This window comes from Lycorma delicatula, chromosome 8 (assembly GCF_047948215.1).
Source record: "Lycorma delicatula isolate Av1 chromosome 8, ASM4794821v1, whole genome shotgun sequence".
Lineage (NCBI taxonomy): Eukaryota > Metazoa > Arthropoda > Insecta > Hemiptera > Fulgoridae > Lycorma > Lycorma delicatula.
Window position 1 is genome coordinate 14,743,165 of NC_134462.1, and position 22,153 is coordinate 14,765,317.

The 22,153-nt window shown below is 32.2% G+C and overlaps 1 long non-coding RNA gene across 1 annotated transcript in view; it reads left to right on the forward strand.

The window, feature by feature from the left end:
• The first annotated feature begins 300 nt into the window (after positions 1–300).
• The window catches only part of LOC142329265 (uncharacterized), a 31,349-nt gene continuing 9,496 nt past the window's right edge, over positions 301–22,153 (forward strand). The window contains exon 1 of the long non-coding RNA XR_012757445.1: positions 301–657. This is a non-coding gene — a long non-coding RNA (uncharacterized LOC142329265). The remainder of the gene's footprint in view (positions 658–22,153) is intronic.

Genomic DNA, 22,153 nt, shown 5'->3' on the forward strand with positions numbered 1-22,153 from the left:
TGCATCAGATGGATACAAAATAGACGGGACACAAATTTATCAACGATGAGACCTGAGGAGATTACGAGTAAACATGCTACATAGTGAGGACAATTGGAAAAGAATTGAAGGAACTATCAGCAATATCTTAACAGTAAAAAACGAAGACGAGAGGAAACTGGGCTTCTGAGTGAATAGATTAGGGTAGGGTGGATAGCCCCAGTGATGAGGGCTGGCATGCTTAGGTGTGTCAGTTCCAAGGATCCACTGGGGACTCCGAGGGAGAATATGTCTATACAAGTGTAAAAGACCCATCGATGCGTCACGACTTTCCAAGGTATGGCGTAGCGATACAGAAGGGCAAATGAGACTCAAAAGACCTGACCGGTGGGCCGACCTGCCTTGCCGGACATACAGCCGGTAGGTGGGGAGGCCCATTAGAGTATAACAGGCACTCCCCTGGGTGGCGTAATACCAACCAGTCGGACCGGCCCAGGGGAGCAGAGTAAAAAAAAAAAAAAAACATTTCCTCATAGACTAATATCACGCGCTTAAGTCAACAGAGTAAAACAAACAGTTGCTGTGATCGCCCTTTATATTGCATGTTCCTCACCGTTTATAGCTGCACAATATGGGCTGTATGGAACCCAGAAGCTGAAAATTCACCTTTTCTTCAAGGTAAGATCTTTTTTTTAATCTTAATTTACTTTAAAAGATTCGGTTTTATTTTTATTAATCATGATATCAATTATAGTATAAATCCGTTAAAATTCAGACGGTAAAAAAACAGAATTAAAATTATTCAGTATAAAATACGTTATTCTATAAATATAAGCTTACATTTTTATCGCTGAAATTATATTTCATTGTATTAGAATTCCTTTTCTATAATTTTAAGAATCCGGACGTACGGATGTGTAGGTTTTTTTAAAACTATCTACAACTCTTTGAAACTTAATTTTCGTGTAAAATATCAAATAGAGTAACACTGCGAATTATTTTATAAGCTAAGAAAAATCATCCTCCATGAATGTTTATGTACATACAACGATTTACGTCATCATCATCATCATCATAATCAATATAATCCAAATTAATTTCTGTATCTACTATAATATTCTTTAATAATTAAGTTTCATCCCGTGAATGATATTACCTCATCATTTTTATGTTTAAATTAGATGTTAGTCATTTTGATAAATTTATCATCATTTTTTCTCTATTTCACCCATTTCATTCGGTTTATCACAATCCATATTTTTTACCCAGAAAATTTATTTTTCAATAAATTATGGATTTTCTTATCGTGTCAACGTTGAATTCTTTGTTTCAAAATTCCTAATTTAACTTGATTCCGGATTTCATTGAAAATCAATAAAACAAAAGAAATTAACAAAGACAAAAATATTATTTTTATAATAGTCTATTATATATAATTGTTTGTTTTAAAAAACAAAAACAATTCATTGAAAATTTAATTATAAATAATATGTATTAAATATCAATTATTATTATTATTATTAATCCAATTAGAATTTATAAATTAAAAACAATTCATATACTGAAAAAGCCGGTGTAGGTTTTTCTATACAATGTACTGTCAAGAGCATGTACTGTCGTTACTCTAGCGAATAAAAACAGTACTAAATTTCTACGTAAAAGAGATTAATTAATTATTTAAACATATATTAATAAAAAACAGTTTACATGTCAAATTTCAGTTAAAAAATTTTTATTGGAAGTATAAGTAATATTTTATTACAATCTTGAAACTTCTCAAAAGTAAAATCATCGACATTTCTGCATGGTTGTTGAATAAACAAAACAATTTTTGCCTATAAATCCCGGTACCAACTCCGGAAGTCGCGGGGTTCTCTACCTCGGACGGGGGTGAAATAAACACATAGAACAATTTTTGGGAAGGGGATCGCGCACGCTGTTCCCCGCATGATGGATGTTAAGGAAATATATATTTATCCTTATGAATATCAATTTGTTAATACTGGAGAAGTAAAATCCCCTCTTCAGTATCTTTTTCAGGACTCGATTCTTTCGGTACGATTCTCAGAAAGCATTCGAAAGAAATAATGGTTCGTCCGAATAAAGTATTCTATTCCTATCATAACATAACCAGTACGATAAATAATTTCTAATGATGAACATGCTCCTTTCCACTCCCTTCACATGTTTAGCGCGGTTCATCTCTTTCATACTTCTGTTCGACTCAATTGATGTTTACCACACCACCCGCTAAAATGGTCCTCGATTCCTTAAGTAAACATATATGATTATTTATCGGTTGAATACGATTTTTAGGAAAGTTAGTAAATCAGCCGCCGCCTCACTTCTTTTATGGTTCAATTAAAAAAAATTCAGTCTCTTCACCTGACCTTACACGCAATTGCGTCCCGGTAATGAAGCGATCTATAATGCAGCGATTCATCCCCTGATGGTCCACGCGTGAACAAAACAAAAAGCTAAGTAAATGAGGCAGCACGCGAGTCGCAAGCTTCTGATATGTGCGGTGTTATCGCCGTACATATATACTCGTAATTACATACTTAACTAATAATTTTTGCAAAGGGGGAACGGCGTACGCTGTTCCCCGAAATTTACAAATTAGTTATAAAGAAAAAGATACATATATATATATAAATGAATGTTTATCTGTCTGTATGTCTCTTATGCCTTTTTAAACCATAAATCCGATAGCGATGAAACTTTTGAGAATGGTTGGACGCATGCCAGGGAAAGTTTCTGAATTAGTTTGGACCCGCTAGGTGGCGCTGGCGTCGGGATATTTCGAAAAATTGTATTTATGGTCCGATTTGTCTCGTATTCAGAATACATTTTACTTACATGGAAAGATTTATCTCTGCAAAAAATGAACCCGCTAAATAGCGCTAGGGGTTGAGATATTAGAAAAATTATATTTATGGACCGATTTGGATCATATTAGTATTAGTTTGAACGTGATTTTTAGGAAACTTATTAGCCAGCCTCACTTCTGTATGGTTCAATAAAAAAAAAATTCAGTCTCTTCACCTGACCTGACTGGCAATTGCGTCCCGGGATTGAAGCGATCTAATGCGGCTGCAATTCAGCTCCTGATGGTCCAGGCGGGAACAAAAATAAAAGCTAAGTGATCCAGCCTGGCCAGCGCGCGAGTCACAAGCTTGTGATATGTGCGGCGTTATCGCCGTACATTTTTTTTTTGTCTTCAGTCATTTGACTGGTTTGATGCAGCTCTCCAAGATTCCCTATCTAGTGCTAGTCGTTTCATTTTAGTATACCCTCTACATCCTACATCCCTAACAATTTGTTTTACATATTCCAAACGTGGCCTGCCTACACAATTTTTTCCTTCTACCTGTCCTTCCAATATTAAAGCGACTATTCCAGGAAGCCTTAATATGTGGCCTATAAGTCTGTCTCTTCTTTTAACTATATTTTTCCAAATGCTTCTTTCTTCATCTATTTGCCGCAATACCTCTTCATTTGTCACTTTATCCACCCATCTGATTTTTAACATTCTCCTATAGCACCGCATTTCAAAAGCTTCTAATCTTTTCTTCTCAGATACTCCGATCGTCCAAGTTTCACTTTCATATAAAGCGACACTCCAAACATACACTTTCAAAAATCTTTTCCTGACATTTAAATTAATTTTTGATGTAAACAAATATTTCTTACTGAAGGCTCGTTTAGCTTGTGCTATTCGGCATTTTATATCGTTCCTGCTTCGTCCATCTTTAGTAATTCTACCTCCCAAATAACAAAATTCTTCTACCTCCATAATCTTTTCTCCTCCTATTTTCACATTCAGTGGTCCATCTTTGTTATTTCTACTGCATTTCATTACTTTTGTTTTGTTCTTGTTTATTTTCACGCGATAGTTCTTGCGTAGGACTTCATCTATGCCGTTCATTGTTTCTTCTAAATCCTTTTTACTCTCGGCTAGAATTACTATATCATCAGCAAATCGTAGCATCTTTATCTTTTCACCTTGTACTGTTACTCGGAATCTAAATTGTTCTTTAACATCATTAACTGCTAGTTCCATGTAAAGATTAAAAAGTAACGGAGACAAGGAACATCCTTGTCGGACTCCCTTTCTTATTACGGCTTCTTTCTTATGTTCTTCAATTGTTACTGTTGCTGTTTGGTTCCTGTACATGTTAGCAATTGTTCTTCTATCTCTGTATTTGAACCCTAATTTTTTTAAATGCTGAACATTTTAAAAATGTCGCCGTACATATATACTTGTAATTACATACTACTAGTAATAATTTTTGGTAAGGGGGAACGGCGTAGGCTGTTCCCCGAAATTTATAAAATGGAAATTTATAAATTATTTATCAATTTCTGTAGTACTGGGGGATAAAAGTTTCTTTTTCAGGAATCGATTCTTTCGATACGATTCTCAGAAAGGTTCGTAAGAAAGAATCGTTCGTCCCAATCAAGATTATTTTCCTTCCCATCATAACCAGAGGCTGTAGACCTCTGAATCTTGGGCGCAGTCGTAATTTTTGGAAAAGGGGAACAGTGGCCGCTGGTCGTCGGAATTTAAAGAATGTGTGAACTTCGTCTCACCGTATCTTAAAAATATAAAAGTAAATATAAAAAATTGCACTTACTTCACCGCGTCACACAGAACTCTGGAGATAATTTTTCTAAACCAGAAACTTCCCCAACCAGAATGAAATTATACATACTTACGACCTAACGGTGGATATCGCGATCATGATGTTGGTATCCACGATGGCCGCTTGTTATATTCCAGGTGTGGCAACTCCAAGCGGTCGATTTTTGAGTTTGCGACTGCGTTCGTTCTGTTCCCCGGGCACGTTTGAAAGATGTTTCCACTATCTCTTCTTCCCGTTATCCTTATAAATATGTGAATTGTTTAGTGCTGCAAAAGTAAAGATAAATTTAGTTCACTCTTGTGTACCTATATACGGTATTTTCCAGTGTGATATCTGTACTTGAAAAAAATTCGTTAGTAAGATACTTGTATGGCAGTAGTAATAGTTAGAGGGCAAAAATTTAATTACAATGTAACATATTCGTCTCTTTCATCCATCAATTTTTTTTTAATAATCTTTATTTAATTTATATTCTGCAGAAAAATATTTAAAAAAAGATAGATATTGACCTCACTCCTTTTGTGTGTGGTTATCGATAATTTTTGAATCGTGAATCATGTAAAATTTTCATAAAAAATTTGTTTATAACAACAAATATTACGAAAAATGTTAAATACCAGCTGAACTCTAATATCACGATCGCAATACAAAAATAAAATTTCAATTAACTCCTGGAAAGAGGTACTCTGGTGTATAGGAGTTCTCCTGGTAGCTGATTAATTCCAGAAATCATCAGTACATAACGCTAGTGATATAGTATTTATATGATAAGTTTCCTAATTGGTCGACCAGTGTGCTGTATCTGTGTTCATTTTGTTTACAGATATTATTTGGGGTACGGCTGTACCCTGTGTGTAACGTTTGCGAGGTAAATAATTCTCCTTATTATGTATATTACTATAAATTATGATTATATATTGACTACAATGATTTCTTGATACTTTTCTCATACTGTCCACCTAAAAAAATAAGAAAATTGTTTTATTATTATCTTCAATGCACCCAATGGAGTAATCCAATTCAGTAAAGCTTCCAGAAATTATTGAATTGTTACAATGCCACTAAAAATGTTGTTGTTGATACTTTGGACTAGTTGTGACACACACACACACACACACACACACACACACACACACACACACACACACACACACGTGCGCAAGGAAAACAAACCGCTGGCCCTTCAGAATATTCTACAATATTTTAGACATTGCTGGAGTAAACTATTGATCTTATTAAATGGGTCAAAACATCAAAGCAAAGGAAAAATTAAAAATAGAAGAAACTTTATAAAAAGCCTCGCTTGGGAACGTGTGAGACCACACGAGCTGGAACGATTGAACAGTCTAATCTTACGATCTGAACTCCTCTCTCTGCTGATACAAATCTTAGAAATTCAAACACCAAGTGAAGTAACTACAACTAAGGAAGCAGGCTGGAAGATGTCTTTCCTGTGACCGAAAAAAAATCGAAAAAGCCACACTCAATGTAACCCAACCAGCACTTATGCTCTCAACTAGGGCTTATTACTACTGCAGTTAAGAAAAAATCAAAATGTTTCTAAATTGGAACCCCGCTTTATTTAGAGGTCTGACTATATGCACATTTTGGCCCAGTCGATTGCAATCAAACGAGTAGGTGCACAATTAGATGTTACAACAGTCTTAAATACAAAATTTTAATATTCTACGGCTAATCATTTTTGAGTTAGCCGATACATACATACAGTTGTCAAGCCTGAACCAGTCAATGTGGATTCAGGGATGGTGAAAGTGGATATTTCCGTTGAAATCTGAAAACCGAAATTTTTCGCGATCACAATACTTCCTTTAGTTCGTACGAGGAAGTAAAAGAAGGTTTGTTTACAAAGAATTTTTAACGAATTTTATTTTAAATATTTCTATATTTTATTTCAATTTCCATACATTTTTCAACTTATAATAATAATTATAAGTTGTAATAGTTATAAGTTAAATTATTATTAATTTTAACCTTATAATAATTATATATATATATATTTTTTTTTTTAAATGTAGAAATGGAACTTTCTACATTTTATTTTATACAAATTTCAACATTTTATTTTTTCGGTTGTAAATTTAGGATACAACGAAGAAAGTGGCAAATACGTTTAATATTTTGGTAATACGAATATCTGACAAACAAAGTTTTAAATATTATTTTTAAAAGTTTCTGCATTACAATAGTAAAAGATAATCAAATGTTTTTTCTAAAAATTATTCTGTCATTTAAAGTCTTATGTTTAGAAAGATTTTTTTTAAGTAACCGTTTTAACAGAAAACAATACTAAGAATAAATCACAATTTCTACACAAAATTTCACCTGTAATTTAATCATATAAATGTATAAAATCATTTAATGTATAAGTTGAAAGCTACTAAATTTGGTTTTTTGTCGCCGCAGATGTTTTAAATAGCGTAGTTAGAACTTTTTTATTTTTTTCATCGTCAGAGGGAAACCCTTGCGGGCCTAGCCTAAAAACCCCCTCACACAACATGGATTGTCGGGCCCACCTTATGGTATTATCACAGCTCCCCCCCCCCCCTATGGTGTCTTACCCATCCACATCTCCATTGCTGGCACTACACCTCAAACTCATCAGGATCCTACGGTTTATTTATTTTTATTAACCTTGACCTTGTGGCCAGGGACCTGCTCCGAAGAAGACTCAGAGGTAATTATTCACCCCTGGACATCTTCCACCATCTTTTTCGGATGATCTTAACCAACTTAGTAGACACCACGTGCCGCGATGGTTCGGTTTGCAGTATAGTCCCAATGATATTCTCTGACGAAATAAAAAATGCTAAAAAATGCAGTAATCAACCTATTTTTTTCAAAAATATTCTGGATAATATATAATTATTGACAGATTAATAAGACAAAAACATTTGTAAAAAATAAAAATCATGTACTTTTACTGCATGTAATGTGTTAAATTAAAAATCGGTAAGCTAACATAGGCGAAAGGAAAACTTTACTTAAAACATAAAAAGACATGTGATATATACTTGTAAATCAATTACTTTTTGTTATGAAGAATGAAAAATTTATTATTATTCTTTTTCTTTATAATTGTTGTATGAGAAGCAAAAAGACTTAATGTGTTTTCTACGGTTATATATAATAACACTCAAATTTATTCAGAAACTATCGCACTGTAAAGAGCTAGCGGACTTTTGCAAGAAACTCAAGCCCTTGCCATAATAATGTTAGTGACAGGTTAAATTTTGAATTGTTATTTCTTTATTATACTACCCGTAATCCTTGAAACATGAACGAGTTTCATTCTTCCTCATCCCTAATTTCTTCTTTTTTTTTCAGTACCAACGTTAGACACTTACGTAAATATCTTTACTTTTTGAATAAAAAAGAAAATATTAAGCTCGAATAAGGCAGAGGAAGAAAATTACGCATGAACGCATTTATAATCCATCTTAATAACGGTATTATTTTAACAGAAAAAAATTAGAAGGAAGGAGAAGATTAGAAGAAGGAATTTTATAAGATTTTTTGTTAATATAAGAGTAGTGGTTAAAGAGGGTTAAAACTAGCGGTTTCTTTTGTTAATGGGTCTGAATACTAGTTTTTTCTGTTTATATACCTAGAATAAATTCCGAACCATTATTTATTCTAAACTATCTCATAAGTAATATGTATTTACTTATTTACTAACGACATTTATCACTATTTGATGTGTAATATCTTGTTATTCTTTGTTGCTTACGCTACGTATTTTTCTCTGTTTTTATGTCATGCTTACTGTTTTGATTATGTTGTGTTTTATATCATGTAATTATCGTTTACTACTATCATCCTGACTATTGTTGTGGTTATAATTACTATATTAATATTTGTGTTCATTAACTGTTTTTATTATTATTATTATTATTATTATTATTATTATTGTATTTATCACCATTGTTATTATTATTAATTTGCCTGGTTGTAATTTTAACATTTTACACTATTAAACTATAATTATATAAACATTATAAATTGTCAACAACCTCTTAATATCCTGATCGAGCCACGCGGAACCACACCACGCGACAATACTTTTACACGTCGAAGAAATTTTTGTTAAGAGCTTTTATCTAATTCCTATGTTTTCTCATTTAAAGCACTATGTCTTATCGATTCAAATTGGACTAATTTGAACAAAAAAAGGATAATATATGAAGCGTAAACGATTCGTTATGTAAATTACAGTTATCATAAAGTAATAATTCTTACTCCACTGGATTACTGATCTCATCTGTTTTGTGAATTTTGTGCACGTAATACACAATATTTTCCAAAGATCCAATCGAAAAAATACATGAGCATCAAAAAAAATAAATAAATAAATAAAAGAAATTAAAACTATTAATATATATAAGAAAATAGGTAGTGAAAGCGTTGGATTAAACGTATAAATGTAGCTGAAAGGACACCCTCAATTTTGAGTTGTGTCAATATGCGAGAGATCTGTATTCTCTCTGTATTTGGGAATTCTTCATTGTTCCATTGACATTGTGTTCATTGAACGGGGCTAGTGTGTTTATATTCATATATCTGATTGTTTTGCGGCGTAAAATTATCTTACTAAACACATTTTATACATATTTTCTAATCAATAACAGTTTTTAACCCTTTTATTAAACGTAGTTTTAAATAAATAATTTTTTTTAAAGTAATTTTTATTTCAACTATAAAACGTATGCTGTTTGATCTGTTTTTAAGTACATTTAGAGTATTTGAACGCAGAGATGAAATTGTTTCTGGTCACATAATTTTGCGTATATATATATATTTGAATAAGAAAATTATTAAAACAATGTAAAAATATTTTTTTCTTTTTGCTTAAATTATTAATCACCACAGAAACTTTTGAAGTTTGTACATTGGAATATGGAAATTGAATTTTATAGCGTATGAAAAATGCCATGCTTGACAGGATTCGAACTCGGGGTCCCTGGCTGAAACGCTACCGCTCCGCCACGGAGATCTCAAGTTTTAAAATATTTTCAAATCAACATATATAGAGTGTAACCATAGGATTGAGACGAGAGTTTGGTATGTTCAAGGTATAAATTTTTTTATACGTTTCTTAGAGTCAGTAAGCTATCTATCTATTTAAATTGTAAGCACACTTACTATTTTTTTCATAAAGAGTCAATTCTTAGTTTTCAGCTATTTAATTTAAATATTTCTTACAGTAAATTATTCTACGTGTATGAAATCAATTTACTTAGTTCTTTGATTTGATTCTCTGCTTCATACGTTTTAAAGTAAATTTAGTTTGAAATGGAGAAAATAAATAAAAATATTTTTACACATTTATATTATTATTATTTTTTTTGTCTTCAGTCATTGACTGGTTTGATGCAGCTCTCCAAGATTCCCTATCTAGTGCTAGTCGTTTCATTTCAGTATACCCTCTACATCCTACATCCCTAACAATTTGTTTTACATATTCCAAACGTGGTCTGCCTACACAATTTTTCCCTTCTACCTGTCATTCCAATATTAAAGCGACTATTCCAGGATGCCTTAATATGTGGCCTATAAGTCTGTCTCTTCTTTTAACTATATTTTTCAAAATGCTTCTTTCTTCATCTATTTGCCGCAATACCTCTTCATTTGTCACTTTATCCACTCATCTGATTTTTAACATTCTCCTATAGCACCGCATTTTAAAAGCTTCTAATCTTTTCTTCTCAGATACTCCGATCGTCCAAGTTTCACTTCCATATAAAGCGACACTCCAAACATATACTTTCAAATATCTTTTCCTGACATTTAAATTAATTTTTGATGTAAACAAATATTTCTTACTGAAGGCTCGTTTAGCTTGTGCTATTCGGCATTTTATATCGCTCCTGCTTCGGTAATTTAATTTAATTGTTTAATTTTTAATTTTTAAATTTTTTAAATTTTTGATTTATTTTTATATTATTATATATAATATAATATCTAATAAAATATATTTATATTTATAAATATAAATAAATGTGTAAGCTTACCCATTTTCTGGTCCATTCCTTTCTTATGACCTGCGTAACAGTTTTTAGTCATCTAGTCTGAATAAAGTAATATCGACTTCCTTCCTGTAGGTATCCAAATGAAAATATATTGTTCCTCGTTGTCTCTGAGATTCTTAATTGCTGTAAAGAACATAGCAGAAACGGTCAAAATGAATCCGATACTATATTAAATAAATTTAATAAGATTGATAAAAACATAAAATTTAAAATGGAAACACAAGATAAATTGTTTAAATTTTATAAACATAAAAATATACAATAATAAAATAAAATTAGAAATATTTCGTAAACCTTCGAACGGTTCAATAATTAACTACATTTCATCCATGGTCGCAAAAGATGGCTGTTTTAATGCACTCTTATATAGAGTGCGATAAAATTACGATAAAGTTTCCCTAAATGAAGAAATTAAAAATATTGACCATACAAACGAATGTAACACTAATACAACAAATAAGTAATAAAATTATTACCAGAAAAACTGAAAAAATATATATAACAAATGAATACGCGCCTTATAGTCAAAAAATCGAAAAAAAATACAAAAAGATTAACATAGCACCGGCGTATATTACAAATAATAAATTAAATTAACTATATTAATAATATTGATAATAAAACATTAAATAATAACAATACTAGATTTAATAAACAAGGTGTATATAGTCTAAATTGTAAAGATTGTGATATGATATATATATATATATATATCGGTATAACCAACCGTAAGTTTTCCGTACGCGCAAAAGAACACATTGATAGTATTAAAAAAAATAAACCCGAAAATTCTAATTTTGCTAAACATCTCTTATTTAATGGTCATACATACAATCAGAATAATTTTATAAAAATTCTAGATATTTCCTGTAATCATTTTAATACAATAATTTTAAAAAAATTTCACATATATAGTAACCATAATAATAATTTAATGAACGAACAAAGGTTTTTTACAGAAGATAAGTTATATAAATATGTCTTAAATACAAATACAAAGAGATAATAATCATAAACAACCAAAATATCATTTTTGATAACGTGGTTTCCTTTAATTCTATTTTATTTCATCAGAATTAACTCTTCTTTCTTTTCCTGTTTAGCCTCCGGTAACTACCGTTTAGATAATACTTCAGAGGATGAATGAGGATGATATGCGTGACTGTAAATGAAGTGTAGTCTTGTACATTCTCAGTTCGACTATTCCTGAGATGTGTGATTAATTGAAACCCAACCCCACCAAAGAACACCGGTATCCACGATCTAGTATTAAAATCCGTGTAAAAATAACTGGCTTTACTAGGAATTGAACGCTGGAACTCTCGCCTTCCAAATCAGCTGATTTGGGAAGACGCGTTCACCACTAGACCAACCATCAGAATTAACTATTTTGTCTTTAGTATACGTTTGACATTCAAACAGTCATGACTGTAATTATTTTAATTTTTTGAATTACTGTATTATTTTTATCTCCTGATGAAGGTTTGAAATAAACAGAAAGATATCGAGAAAACACATCTTTTTTGCTGGAAAGGTGGATATAAAATTTTTAATTATTTTTGACTATATTAAAAAAATTATCAGCGGAAGCCATATTTAAGAAATTTATTCGATCAAAAGTTTTTTTCTAAATCAAAGAAGACGTTAACGCAATGTTTTATTAATCAGGAAACTATTTAAAACAAAATGTTCAATATTAATCATATGTTCTGCGATACAATGAAACTTTCGGTACCCTTCTATAGGATGAAATCCATTTTTCTTTTTCAAACACCCACATGAGTCGATAATTCATCATACGCTCTAAAGTTTTTCCTAATGCACGAGTAAGCGAGAAGGAAGGGTTGCTCCATGCGTCCAAGGAATTTGAAGCCTTTTTTAGAATAGAAGCTATACTTGATTTGCTTGGCATTTCTCTCACCACTACCCCATTCGGTCGCCCTGAAGCATAAGACCGAATGTCTGTGCCACAAACGGCTACTGAACCTCAAATCAATTTAGCGACCGGTCTCCTAAATAGCTCCTAGAGCTTACCTAACAGCGTGAGCGGACTAAGGCGGTGCCATACACCACCGGCTTACATGTCCCATCCGCTCACTTGTCACATATTTACTAAAATGATTAGGCGCACCCCGTCAACAACTAAAAATATATATGACATCCATAAATTAAAATTTACTTCGTCTAGACAGCAATTCGCTGCCACGACTAGGTCGCTGAATGCCAGCAAGTACCTGACCACCATATTAAAGCGTTTGAAGCCGTAATCGGCTGGTGGTCAGCCATATATCACTTACTTATTAAGGTACTGTTCTGTTCTGAAGTTCCTTAGTAAGACACTAAGCCTTTCATCAATACTAAAAATTTATTATATCTTTGTATACTCCTGTATAAAATATAATGTTATCTCTTGGGGTCCCTCAGAATGTAAGAATGGGCTATCAGATCATTATCTGGCGCTCAGAAATGTAAATTGTGTAGACTGATATTTAGCAAACTAGATATGTTAACTTATCTTGTGTTTGTATTTATAAATGTGCAATCTTTATTACCAATAATGGTCACTTATTTTTTAAAAATAACAATATATCCACTTTTATCAAATCAGATAATGGACTGCTTTTGTATAATTCTACTTTGGCTTTTAGGAATGGGTCTTTATTATGCTTCCATTGTCATTTTTAATAAATTTCTCAACCATTTGAAAAAGCTTGCCCCCCCCCCGTTTATTTAAAATATAATTAAAAGGTTTTCTGTTATGGAAAATAAAAAAAATAATTTTAATAGCAAAATAATTTTGCAATAGAACCTTCTATTTGAATTGTAAATTATATTTTATACTTAGTACCTGGTAGAATTTAGAGCTAGTGTGGACTGTATTTCTGATGAAATGAAGCAAAGCTATGTTCTTCTTGAATCTCTATATTTAATTTCTTGTCGCCCTTGACATTTTGATTGATTTACAATAGTTACATTAAACTTAAGAATGTATGACGCTTTAGTCATAATTGAACTTGAACATTATCAAGAAACTATGAGTCCCCTTGGACTGAAATGAAAACATGACCGCACTGTGCGGGTTTCTTACATAGGATGGTCATATTAGATTAACTCGCACTAGTAGATACTAGAGTGCACCACCAACCTGCTCAACAGGGGATGGAACAGTACCTTCATATATTTACCTTTTCCCATGCAGCCATTATCCACTCACAAAATTGAGATAATGAACCTTTCTTCAAACGCCCGGTCAGTGTCACTTCCGTCAAATTGCATCCATCTTCAATCGCAATAGAAACGCCGCAAATGACTCTTTAAAAGACCTATTAATGGAAATATAGAGCGATTATAACATGCCAGTCATCCCTCCTTGTAACACAATCATGTCGTCCTTCTCTTGCCGCAACTTCTCCTTCACTTTTTCTGTTAAATTGCCTCAAAAACTATCCACGACTAGCATGAATCTGTGACATAACAATGCATCTGGATGCCGAAACCATGCTGTCTTCAACCAATCCACTTCAGTCAGCCACCGTTTCTCTTGTTGTACTCTTACCCGTATTCCAGGCGGTAGCTTCTCCTTAGACATGGCTTTACGTTTAAAAATGACGTAACGAGGGAGTTTTTGTCTGTCAGCATGAGACCTAGCATTACAGTACATCTCTGTTTTTCAGCTCCTGAAGTTCGCACATCCACTTTTTTTCACCGGCTTTGTTCAGTGTTGTTTCACCCGGCACATCGAAGAATACGGAAGTATTTCATCTGCACTTTCAATTGTTCCCCCGTGCTGTAGTCGTGTATCTTCTGTAACTTCAGAACATATCTTTGAAACGTATAGTTTCTCCTGGTAGGTGTTGGAAAGTCGTCGTTGCGCCATTGTTGTCCGCCACCGAATCACGAGATAATTTTGTGCCATAAAGCGCCTTGCTCAGCCATAACTGGTTTTAAATTCACTCTGATGAATTCCCATTCTGTCTGATAACCAACGTGTTTCAAATTGTAACATTTTCACGGGTACAGAAAAACCATTTTCCCGTATTTTCTTGACATAAGATTGGTTTCTACTTCCTGGTATTTTGTTTTCTTGACACGAAAAAATTGTCGACTTTGGGATTTTTTCAAGAGCATCTTTCATTCCAATCTATCTTTTTAGTTAAAATTCTTAAATAACAGCAGATTTCTCTAATTCTTCTATCAATTTTTTTAAATAGCAACTAATGATGCACAAAGTTATTAAATTATATTATTAATCAGTTTTTTTAACTCTTGAAAAACAGAGCTTCAAAACTTTTCAGTAGCCCACCAGGCTGATCTGGTGGTGAATTCATCGATGCAAATTAGTTATTTAACAACTGATTTTCGAAGTGAAGGTTTTGAGGTTTAAATACTACTAAAAAATAGTTGCTTTTATATGGATTTGAATACTAGACAGTGGATACCAGGGTACTTTGGTGGTTGGATTTCAACTAAGCACATATTTCAGGAATGTTCAGCCGTCTGTTCAAGACTACATCTCATTTACATGTCATACATAACATTCTCATCACAATTGGCCGGGAGGGGGGGGGGTTGCTTTTTATTGAACAGATTGCAATATACTATTAGGAAAATAAGAAGAAAGAAAATTTTGCAAAATATTTTGATCGTATCCAAGAGTAGTAACATTTTCATTTGTCATTTATTCTGTCTTCAACTAGTTTTTAGCTTTCTAGGACGTTAGAATAATTTATAAACTTTTTGCAGATAAAGGATAATAAAATGTTCACTATTTCAGATTTTAAAAAAATAAACATAAAAACAATAAATTGTATTGAAAAATTTTGATATATGAATATATCTGAAGTTCGTTCTTATGTCAAATACACGCAATTAATTATGTCCATTAAGGAAACATTTCAAAGAACTGAAAACAGACACTTTCCTATGCTGAAATTCAGTCTGAACAGAATGTTGATAGTTATAATTTTCCGAATGAAATAATCTAATAAATACATAGAATCCATCACTAGTTTTTTTTAAATATACTATTTACATTATTCACGCTAGTTCATCTGACAACATATCTGTAAACGCCTAAAGTCTGATTACACAGGTAAATTCTCAAAACCATTTTGTAATTCTACAGATGAATTTAAAAAAAAAATCAGATGGGTAGATAAAATGACAAATGAAGAGGTGTTGCGGGAAATAGATGAAGAAAGAAACATTTGAAAAAATATAGCTAAACGAAGAGACAGACTTATAGGCCACATATTAAGGCATCCCGGAGTAGTCGCTTTAATATTGGAAGGACAGGTAGAAGGAAAACATTGTGTAGGCAGGCCACGTTTGGAATATATAAAACAAATTGTTAGTGATGTAGGATGTAGAGGGTATACCCTACTGCTGCTTTTTCACGAATAAATAGGTAATATTATATTGTATTATTTAATTATAGGTAATATATTAATTACAATATAGGTAATATAATTGTAATTATATCCTACGCGGTCAAATGTTTGAATATATGTAATACGTATATGTTATATGTCATATGGTCAAACGTTTGAAAATATTTTAATCTCGGTTTACCCCATGTTCCTTAGAAAGAATACGTTTGTAGAAAGGAAGTTTTGGTAAGGATTTAATTTCACCAATTTTACTAATTTCAGTTTCTACCAAAACGTTCTTACGTTTTCAATTTAAAAATCATTCATTTAAAAAGAAAATTACCATAATTATTCCCAACAGAAATGACTTCAACAATTTTTCCTTGACGTGGAAACTTAAGAAGTTATTAACCAAGTGTATATTTTTGATTCTCACTTCTTCAAGTGGAAGATATTTAATAATAGCCTTTAATCAGCAAGAATCCTTAATCCAGAGCTTTCACATTCGTGTGTGGTTTATTTATATCGTTGAAAAAAATTCAAAATTTTTGCACTATACTAAATGTCTTCCATTTTAATCCGTAAAATGTGGAATTTGTAACCAACGACGATAAAATTTTTAATAAAGTAGGATGTCAGCTTTACTCCAGAGCAGAGTCTGACTTTCTATATAATTCGGGATACAAAGGTTAGTGAACAGGCTGTCCCACAGGCGGTGTTTCCACTTTACTCGTCACCAATAAAGATCCATCCAGCCACTCCGTTGAGTATCAGAGGAAGGCAGCATGACGCTAATACTACTGAAGGCAAGATTACGACTGATATATATCCGAGGAAGAAGATATAATTAACTAATAAGGGTTCAAATAAATATTTATTATAAATGTTTCCCCAAAATTACTCCTACACTGTCGAAAATTACCTCTTCTTATCTTCAGGATGTATCCTGAAGTATTTACTACAGTTTTTACTTTCAATGTTATTAAGATTCGTTGCATTATGTTTATTTATACTTTATTCGTGTTCTTAATTAATTAGAATTACGATTATTAACTTAGATATACGAGGTGTGTGAGAAAAGTAATGAGACTGACCTTTTACTTACCAAAGTTTTTATTTTTTTCAAACAAAAATATTATCATCCCCTTTAAAGTAGTTCCCTTAGGCAGCTATACACCGGCGGAGTCGTAGTTCCCACTCCTGGTAGCAGCGCTGGAAGGCTTCAACTGGTAGGGCTTAACTGGTCGGTCACAGTCTTTTGAATGTTCTCCAGAGTTCCAAAATGGCTTCCTTTTAAGACATGTTTCAATTTCGGGAAAAGGAAAAAGTCACGAGGACTCAAATCAAGTGAATAGAGGGGTTGAGGAACCGTAGGAATGCGTTTTGAGGTCAAAAATTCCCCTGACGGAAATGGCCGTGTGACACGGGGCATTGTCATGATGAAGCATCCACTTGTTTGCAATGTATGGTCTCACGCGAATCACTCTTTTCCTGAGCCTTTCAAGGACAGCTTTGCAAAACACTTGGTTGACAGTTTGTCCTGGAGGAACAAACTGTCAACCACGACATGTTTATGCACAAGAAGTTTATGCAAGATACTCCTTCTGTCAAAAAAGCAAATCGGTATGGTTTTGATCTTTGATTTGCTCATTCGAGATTTTTTTCGGTCGAGGAGATGACGGAGTGTGCCACTCTTCGCTTTGCCGCTTTGTTTCAGAATCGTACTCAAACATCTAGGATCACCTGTGATCACACGATTGAAGAATTTTTGGTCATTGTCAATCCTCTCAAGAAGATCAACGAACACGTTTCTTCGATTGTCCTTCTGTTCCGTTGTGAGGTTTTTCGGCGCCAATTTCGGACAAACCTTTCGCATGGCCAAATCGTCTGTCAAAATTTGATGTACGATGAAAGCGTTTAAATTTAACTGTTTACTCATCATCCTTATTGTTAAACGACGGTCTGATCTCACAAGAACCCTAACTTGTTCAACGTTTTCGTCAGATTTTGAAGTTGAAGGTCTCCCTGAGCGAGGTTGATCTTCAACGTGTTCTCGGCCTTCCAAAAATGAATTGTGCCGGCGAAAAACTTGTGCTCTTGATAATCAATGTTCCCCATAGGTTTGTTTCAACTTTTCAAAGGTCACACTCGCGAATTCTCCAAGTTTAACACAAAACCTGATTGCACAACCTCGCTCTAAATTCCGATGCTCCATTTTCGTAACGCACAACAAAAACACAACTTCACTGATGGCGCTGTCAAAAATAATGAGTTGGCTGAACGGAGTTGAAACTCGTACTGAGCATGTGGAAAGGATGAACAAATCGATCTAGCACAGACCGGTAGACACAGCGTTGGCAGATCGCTCGCAGTGTTACCAATCTCATTACTTTTCTCACACACCTCGTATATATTTTTATGATTATTCTTAAAATAACTTGTTTTGAGCTGGATAGGTCGAGTAGTTTACCGCATTGACTAGGATTCTTATTAACAGAAATTAGGTACAAGTATGTCGGCCGGTCTTCGTGGTGCGAGTGGCAGCGTCTCGGTCTTTCATCCGGAGTTCCCGGATTTGAATCCTGGTCACGTATGGCATTTTGAAAAAATGTATGTCGAAGCACAGATGATTACTTCCCATACTACAAGTCGACAGTTCCATCCCCGTTGAACCAGTAATATTTTAATCCTAATGGGTACTATACCACAATGATTACACAAAGAAGGAGCGCAATTATTTCGAGGTCCTGAAATAAGAAAGCTGTTGGATACAATTACTCTTCCAGAATATCAGACGGATCAATTTTGTCCATAACTTTTTTATCATCTATTTTTCCTAGCTACTTCTAAACTTAGAAAACATGACTTAAAGGTAATTTTTTCTTGTACCAGATACTCCTTTCTAATATAATATTAATTTAATGGCAATTTGTGAGCAAGTATCAAATAAATGAACGAACGTCTTCATTTAGTTATAATATTCGATATTACTTAATTTCAATACCCATATACGAATCCGTGTAAAAACTAAGGCTACTGACAGTTTGATTTGAAAACGATATCTTTAAAGAAAGCAGATCATCTTTGGTTTTTCTTACATCATTATTTAGAGGACACCGTAATATATCCTTTATATTGAGGAAATAATAACTCTCACCGAACAACGGTTCCTGAATACTGATTGCGCTTTCCCCTCCTAACTACCTGTCAACGTCTGGTCTTTACATCTCCTGCGGTTCAGCCTTCTTTGTTTTTAACACTTTAGCGGTAAATTATAATCCAGTTTTCAACCAGTAAATAACAAGCACATCTTTTTTAATTCGATCTTACTGTTATCTCTTTACGGTTCGTTAAAAATTAAATTCAGAAAAGCTTCCTCTACATCTCGTATAAAATTATTAATAAATATTTTTATTTTACAAGTATTTTATTTTCCAGAAATTTCACTTTCCATCGGCCTAGTTTTTTTTTTTATGACCCATTTGATTGAAGGAACGTCAGTACTCTGTCCACCTCACCCGTTAAAATCCAGTTAATATACAATTCGTTGTGAACTAACTAGGAAACTACTCCAAGTAAATGAGTTTTTCTTTTTAATATAAAAACTGTTTAACATTAATTTTACAATAGTGTCTACTGACCAAATTAATTTTTTTTATTGTTAATGTATGAATTATTACCTGAATCCGGAATTCCCGACTTGGAATTCGTTTATCCCTACGAGTATACATACTAAAACTTCTTTTAGGTAGAAAAATAATTGAATAATAGCTAACGAATGCATACTTAGAAAAATAATATTATTTGGGAAACACATCGAAGTTTTATAAATAAAGTTTTTATATATTCCTGAGTAATGTTTGTTAACCTTACTATCCAACTGGATTTTATTCTGCCACGATTTTTTAGTTACAATCTATAAATTTTAAATAATAGCAACTGTATAAATTATTGTAGACTTGTATTTTTGAGAGCACCAGATCCCAGTTTACGCGGGCTGATATTCCTTGTGCACTCATATACCAGCTTATCAAAATCTTGAACGTATGTTAAATGTGTTCGAAGAGAAAAAGATGCGGTAAGCGGAAAGAAAATAAAAATTTATTCCAAGTAATTACATTAATAAATTAAAATTATTAATGAGGTTATTTCTTGACCATATAAATACGTTGGACATATTGAATTGAGCAGTCTACCAGAATGGTAAACGTGTGGTAGTTTGTTCAGTGAATGACTATTAAAACAAAAATTTACATACAATATTTTGTAAAATATAAATCCAGTTACTGTGATATGCTGCTTTACCTTACTTATGTGTATGATGGCCGTTGTAGTAGTAGAAGTAGTATTGGCGTGCATGTGTGACCAAAGCAGAATTTTAGTTTTCCTCGTAAAGGGTGTTATTTTTATTCGAGGGCGAATGACATAAAAGTAAATGAATTAACTGCGGTTAAATCAATTTACATTGTTTTTATGCTGTATAAAGAACAAAATTTTAATTTCTTTTCCAACGATGGAAAAACTATTTTACCGGTCTTACAAATACATGATTGTCTTTACAAGCATTGTAAAGTGTGAAAAATATCACGATTGCTCACATAAAAATGCTAAACCTTAGATTAAATCTAGAATCCTTCGGATGAAAGACCGAAATATTCTCTATCTGCGTTTCTCTCTCTCTCTCTTTATATATATATATATGTGTGTGTGTAGAGAGAGAAAATCTTATCCTTGACGTATATATATATATATATATATATATATACACACGTCAAGGATTACTCTGAAAGAACCAAACTGCAGTCTTGAAATCAACCTTGATAGTCCCTATCAGTCCCAGCCTTACTCAGTTCTTGTGATCTATAATATAAATAAATACAGTTTTCTTTCTTTTACTTACAACTGAAAATATTTTTGAGAAAAAGTAGTGTTAAAGTTATTAAGATGTAATTGTAAAAATATTCTTCTATAAATTTAAAATAAATTTAATTTTTCAAGCATGGCACTGTTGGTATACAAAATTATGTACATATAAATAAGTTAAATTAAAATTCAACCTTACCAACGATTGGTCTGTTTTTTTTCCTAGTACTTTCGGTCATTCGACCATCATCAGGAAGTTTTCTTTCAGTTTAAAAGTATTAATTTTAAAATTAACATAATTAAATTGAAAACATTATAAAATATTAAAATCATAACAACCGGTCGTCATATTGTTAAATAATTACTGCCTTTATGTAGGAAAGTCACATTTGTTATGAATGTTAATGGTTAGAATAAAAAAACAGGTGAGGTATCTTGATAATTATTAATTGTTTGAATATCATCCTCGAATTTCATTTGTTTGTTATAATAATATATATTAAATGTTTCAAGGATGTTGGTTTTATAAAAATCGTTAGAAATATCTCATATTTTAATAAAATTATTAGGATTATAATTATGTTTGTTCTGTATTATATATTTAGCGTAATTTGATTTATCTAAATAGCCTTTCTCTATCTTATTATGTTGTTTGACAATAGTTGAAAAAGAACGATAGGTCATACCTATTTATTCCAAATGACAGTGCTTGCATTTTAAGCTATGAACTCCTTGTCTGTATAAGTTATTTATATTTTTAGAGTTTGCTATTCTAATACGATCGTTTTTTGTTGTTAGTGGTGTATGTTGTCATTAGATTATAGGTTTTATATATTTTATCAAGATATTTATAGAATGGATTAAATTCTATATTTACATAAGATTTTTTTAAGTCATTGTCTAACAGTTTTATGTATATTTAATTTTTAATCTTAAAGTATTTTTAAAAAATCAGTATCCTTGAAAATTTTAATATATACAACAATAAATTAATCAACGAACAAATTAAATTCGAGGATGATATTTTATTCAAACAAATTAATAATTATCAAGATACCTAATCTGTATTTTACTCTAACCATTAACATTCATAACAACTGTGACTTTTCTATATAATGAACGTAATTACTTTTACAGATAAATGATACTGAATCAAATTTCTAAGCATTTAATAAAGTGAAGTAATCTCACACAAGTAATGACTAGGTGTTAAGGTACTTCATTTAAACCAGCTGAATAAAACTGAAGA